General features: G+C 38.8%; 1 pseudogene; it reads left to right on the forward strand.

Annotated features, from left to right (window-relative positions):
• The first annotated feature begins 5,478 nt into the window (after positions 1–5,478).
• On the forward strand, positions 5,479–6,406 carry LOC140502221 (olfactory receptor 1f45-like; annotated as a pseudogene).
• Positions 6,407–6,651: the final 245 nt, after the last annotated feature.

The raw sequence follows: 6,651 nt of genomic DNA on the forward strand, positions 1-6,651 counted from the left end.
TATATAATAGAATACCAGACATGGAAAGGACCTGAGACATCACCTTATTAAAGCATCTCAAGTATCTGGTGAGAAAATGTATTGATACAAGTCACACTGCCCATTATTGGAAAATCTCCTGAAAAACATGACAATGTTCTTTAACTACACAATGTTGCCTCTATTCCCCAAATCTAAAGCTTTAGAGAAGGATACAATTTCTAGGCAGGAAGAGGGAAATTGTCCTTTTCCTGTTTTCAGTCAGGATTATCACTGCTCTTCTCTCTTTCCCAACATGTGTCCCATCAATCAAATAATTAACTTTCTCATGTCTAATGCCTTTTGGTGAGCTAGGAAAGAATGGTACCATTCCAACTCAAAGCATCTGATTTTTGTTGTCATAGTATAAGGAATAGAATGCTGGACTTCATACTGCTAAGAATGTACTCAAATTCTCGGAGAGTTATTGACCATGTAGCCGTGCTTAATAGACTTTCACAGAGGCAAGTGTTGGTACAGTGGATACAACATTAGATCTGGAATCAGGACCACATTAGTTCAAATCTAGCCTTAGGTTCTTGTCCCTCGTAATTTCCCCATTTTTCCTAATACAAATAGGGAGCAATTAATTATTTTTGAGGAAGAGAGTCATAGGAATAAATGGACATTTTAGGAATAATCATTTGACTACTTTTTGGAGAATGGATTGAAGTGGGAAAAGACTGGAAGTCAAGAGACTAGTTAAGAAGCTATTGCAATAGTTGAGGGGAGAAGTGATGAGAATCTGAACCAGGACAGAAGCCACATGTGTGAATGGAGAAAAGAGGATAAATTTAGGAGCTGTTTATAGCAGAGAATTTTAACCTAGGAATCCATGGATAGTTTTGAAGGGCGCCGTAAAGTGTAATAGGATAAAATTACGTCTCTATTTTCACTAACCTCTAACTGAAATTTGCATTTTCTTCAACAATTTGATCTATTTCAAAACCTTATTCTGAGAAGAATTCATAGACTTCACCTTACTGTTTAAAAAAAAACCAAGAGGGCGGAGCCAAGATGGCAGAATACAAAGAAGCACATAATCTAGCTCTTCCCCAGCAGCACACAAATACCTGTAAAGAAAGACTCTCAACAAGTTCTAGAGCAGCAGAAGCTACACAACAATGGAGTGGAGGAGATTTCGAGCCCAGAATAAGCTGGAAGGCCAATGGGAAAGGACTGTCACACGAGACAAGGAGCTGAGCACAACGCAGCCTTGGCAGCATGGTGCCAGGAGAAGCAGGACCAGAACAGGCCTCGGGAGCAGAATCCCCTGCATCAGAAACAGAAGTTCAGAGGTTCACAGATCCCTCAACCCACAGGTGCCAAAGACAGCTTCAAAGGTCAGTGAGAAAGTAAAGGAATAGGGTCATCCCCTAACCCTAGCCCCAGGCAGCAGCAGCACTTAGCAGCCAGGAACGATTGCTCTATTGCTGGAGCTCTCAGCTTAAAGTCCCTGAGGGAATTAAGCAGCTGATCTGAACCTCAGCCCTGAGTGACAGTCCTGTACCTGCCTAAAGCCCCTGGGGGAATTGAGGAGCTGACCTGAATCTCAGCCCTGAACCAGGCCAGGGACTAAATCCCTCTTCCTTGATTGTGCCACCTTGGAGGAACTGAGAATTTACAGGTCCCCAGAGTGTACCCTACTCTTGACAAAGGACCCAGAAGTCAAGTAACTGGTTTTGAAAATGTTCAAAAAAGGGGAAAAAATAAGACTATGGAAGGTTACTCTCTTGATGAACATGTATTCTCTCCCATCCCTTCAGATGAGGAAGAAGAATGTTTACCATCAAGGGAAGACATAAAAGTCAAGACTTCTGCATCCAAAACATCAAAAATAAATATGCTGTGGCCCCAGGACATGGAAGAGCTGAAAAATGACTTTGAAAATCAAGTAAGAGAGGTGGAGGAAAAATTGGGAAGAGAAATAAGAACAATGCCAGAAAATCATGAAACATGAGTCAATAGCTTGCTAAAGAAGACCCAAAAAAACTGAAGAAAATAACACCTTTCAAAATAGGGTAACTCAATTGGTAAAAGAGGTACAGAAAGCCAATGAGTAGAAGAAGGCTTTAAAAACCAAAATTAGCCAAATGGAAAGGGAGGTTCAAAAGCTCATTGAACAAGATAGTTCTTTAAAAATTAAAATGGAGCAGACGGAAGCTAATTACTTTATGAGAAATCAAGAAATAAGAAAACAAAACCAAAAGAATGAAAAAATGGAAAATAATGTGAAATATTTCATGGGAAAAACGACTGGCCTGGAAAACAGATCCAGGAGAGACAATTTAAAAATTATGGGACTACCTGAAGCCATGATCAGAAAAGAGCCTACACATCATCTTTCACGAAATTATCAAGGAAAACTGCTCTGATAGTCTAGAACCAGAGAACAAAAATAATTATGGAAAGAATCCAGTGATCAACTCCTAAAAGAGATCCAAAAAGAGAAACTCCTCGGAATATTCTAGCCAAATTCCAGAGTTCCCAGGTCAAGGAGAAAATACTGCAAGCAGCTAGAAAGAAACAATTCAAGTATTGTGGAAATACAATCAGGATAACACAAGATCTAGTATCTTCTGCATTAAGGGATCAAGTGGCGTGGTATTCTAGAAGTCAAAGGAACTAGTATTAAAACCAAGAATCACCTACTCAGCAAAACTGAGTATAAAACTTCAGGTGAAAAAATGGTCATTCAAAGAAATAGAGGACTTTCAAGCATTCTTGATAAAAAGACCAGAGCTGACAAGAAAATCTGATTTCAAACACAAGAATCAAGAGAAGCATGAAAAGGTAAACAGGAAAGACAAATCAAAAGGGACTTACTAAAGTAGAACTATTTAGATTCCTACATGGAAAGATAATATTTGTAACTCTTGAAACTTTTCTCAGTATCTGGATATTTGGAGGGATTATACACACACACACACACACACACACACACACACACACACACAAAACCATATAGAGAGAAAGAGAGCAGAGGGTGAGTTGAATAGGGAGGGATCATATCTAAAAAAATAAAATTAAGGGGTGAGAGAGGAATATATTGGGAGGAGAAAGGAGAAATGGAATGGATCAAATTCTCTCTCATAAAAGAGGCAAGAAAAATCATTTTCAATGGAGGGGAAAAGGGGGGAGGTGAAAGGGAAAAAGTGAAGCTTACTCTCATCACATTTGGCTCAAGGAAGGAATAACATGCACACTCAATTTGTTATGAAAACCTATCTTACACTACTGGAAAGTAGGGGAAACGGGGATAAGCAAAGTGGGGGAGATAATGGAAGGGAGGGCAAATGGGAGGAGGGAGCAATTAGAAGTAAACACTCTTGGGGAGGGACAAGATCAAAAGAGAAAAATAAAAGAAATAGGGAGCAGGATAGGATGGAGGGAAATGTAGTTAGTCTTATACAACATGAATATTATGGAAGTCATTTGCAAAAGTACACATACATAGCCTATGTTGAATTGCTTGCCTTCTCAGTGGAGATGGATGGGGAGGGAGGAAGGAAGAGAAGTGGAACTCAAAGTTTTAGGAACAAACGTTGAGAATTTATTTTGCGTGCAACTGGGAAATAAGAAATACAGGTAAAGGGATATTGAAATTTATCTTGCTGTACAGGACAAGAGAAAAGATGAGGATACGGGAAGGGAGGGGTGTTAGTAGGGAGGGTATATTGGTGGAAGGGGCAATCAGAATGCAAGGCACTTTGGGGAGGGGAAGTGGAGAGATGGGGAGAAAATTTGGAACTCAAAATTTTGTGGAAATGAATGTTCTAGAATAAAGAGGTTCTTTTCCATTGTCCCTAACCATCTTGGGAAACAGACCTAGTAGTAGTATTGCTTGATCAAAAGGTATAGGCAGTTTAATAACACTTTAGACGTAATTCCAAATCTCTCTCCAAAGTGGTTGGATCAGTTCGAAAATCTACCAATGATGAACTAAGGTCCCAATTTTTTCACATCCCCTTCATCATTTGTCATTTTCTCCTTGTATCATGTTAGCCAATCTGATAGGTGTAAAATGATACATCCATGTTGCTTTAATTTGCATTTCTCCTATCAATAATCATTTAGAACATTTTTAATATGACTATAAATTGTTTTGATTTCTTCGTCAGAAAGTTGCCTCTTCATATCCTTTCACTATTTATCAATTCGAGAATGACTCTCATTCGTATAGATTTGACAAAGTTCATTATATATTTGAAAAATTAAACCTTTGTCCGAGGAACTGTCTATAAAAATTTTTTTCCAGTTTTCTGCTTCGCTTCTGATCTTGACTACATTTCTTTCATTTGTGCAAAACTTTTTATTTTAATGTAATCAAAATTATCCATTTTACCTCTTACAACACTTTGTCTTTTGTTTGTTCATAAATTGTTCACCCATCCATAAGTCTGATAAGTAATATGTTCCTTGTTCCTCAAATTTTTGTGAAATATCTACTTTTATATCTGGGTCATAAAGTCATTTTGACCCTATCTTGGTAAATGGTGCAAAATATTAATTTCATCAGAACTATTTGAGCCTTAAGAATTTCATTCCTATGTTTGAAGATTTTCCACATTGGAACTATCAGAGCATGCAGTCTACTTTCTGAACCACTCAGAACCCAGCAGCACCTTAAGTAACATTGTATGTGCCCATGGTAAACTTCATAAAATGTTCCTTCAAAGCAACTTTTTGAAAACACATATATATTGATACTTTTTGTCATTCCACCACAGTCACTTCTGTAATCACCTCTCCAGACTGAATCTTGGCTTCAGATAAAGAAAAGTAATTACTTAATGTCATGCACAAACCAAGGCTGTGGGTTTGTGTACTGTTCTCAGGAAGGTGATTTTCTTGTGAAGCTAAATCTGACCATGATATCGTCCTGCACAGTGAACTCCAATGGCTTCCTATTACATCCAGCAACATATGTTAACTTCTTTGTTTGGCATTTGAAGGTCTTCATAACACCATTCTTTTTTGGCACAATTCCAAATTGAAAACAAACCTGTTTGGATCATTTCACTGTCCTATTAGCAAAGCTTCCTCATACCTATTTTCCCTCAGTCTCTGCAGCACAGACCATGCCTGTTTTTGCTCATGTCTGCCAATTTTCAGAGTGTCACAGTTAATTTCATTTGCATTTCTCTTTCATTTATTGATTTGGAGTGTTTTTTGATGTAGCCATTGATAGCTCATAATTTATCTGAAAACTTTTTGTTTATATCTTATGAAGTATCCTTGTGTTACATAGATTGATATCAACTTTTTGTTTATTTTATATCTCAGACTATTAGAAGTGACATCTCATGCTTTCCTACTTTCCTATTTCTCTTCTAATGCTGTTCTTACTGATTTTACTCAACAAATACTTTCAACAAAATTTGTTGATTTCAACAAATCAACCTTGAATGGGTTGTTCTAAATGCTTATTTAATTCTGTATGTGCTTCCAAACAGACACATGGAAGGGAGAAATCAGCCCAGAATCTCCAAGTGCTTCCTCCTGGGATTTTCAGATCATCCAGAACAGGAGAGGATCCTGTTTTTCTTGTTCCTCTCCATGTACCTGATCTCAGGGCTGGGGAATCTGCTCATTTTGCTGACTATTTACTCTGAGTCTCGTCTTCACACCTCTGTGTACTTCTTCCTAAGTAACGTCTCCCTGGTCGACATCTGTTTCACCTCCATCACTGTGCCCAAGATGCTGACAAATTGCATATCCAAAAACAGAACAATACCTTATGCTGAGTGTCTGACACAATTATTCTTCCTCCTTTGCTTTGCGAAGATGGATAGTGTCTTCCTCACCACCATGGCTTATGACTGCTATGTGGCTATTTGTGACCCACTACACTACAGCACAGTCATGACTCCAAAGGTTTATGCCCTTCTTGTAGGTGGGTCTTGATTTGGGGCTTATAATATTAAACTGACACAAACCACGTTACTGACCTGACTCTCATTCTGTGGCCACAATGAAATCCCTCATTTTTTCTGTGATCTCAATCTTCTACTGAAAATGGCCTGCTCAGACACCTTCATCAATAACTTGATGATCCATACAGTGGGAGCACTTCATTGGAATACTGATCACCTACATTCACATTTTCATAGCCTGGCTGAAGATATCATCTGTGAGAGGGAAGCAGAAAGTTTTCTCCACCTGTGGATCCCACCTCACTGAGCTCTGTCTCTTCTATGGGACAATCATTGGGACAATCAGCCCCAAATCCAGCCACACAGCCCAAAAAGATGCAACAGCAACTGTGATGTACACTGTGGTCACTCCTATGCTGAACACTTTTATCTACAACCTAAGGAACAAGGACATGAAGGGAGCCTTGAGGATGCTCATCACTAGGAAATCAGGATTCACTCTACAACTCTGAGATATTGTCCTGAGTTTTGGTGTCTGTGTCTCTCACAATAGCGCCAGAGCTACAGGAAAATGTTTAAAATGACTCTTCTCTAATGTCACATGAAGTTCATCTGTTCCCCCCTTGACCTGCATAAGACACAGTGTGACATGATGAGTAGAGAACTGAACCAGTTGTTAGACTTTGGTCTTACCACTTACATAGACTTTGATGATTCTGAAAGACAGTGAGAATGACTACCTCCAGCAACTCTGACT

This window comes from Notamacropus eugenii, chromosome 4 (genome assembly GCF_028372415.1).
Source record: "Notamacropus eugenii isolate mMacEug1 chromosome 4, mMacEug1.pri_v2, whole genome shotgun sequence".
Lineage (NCBI taxonomy): Eukaryota > Metazoa > Chordata > Mammalia > Diprotodontia > Macropodidae > Notamacropus > Notamacropus eugenii.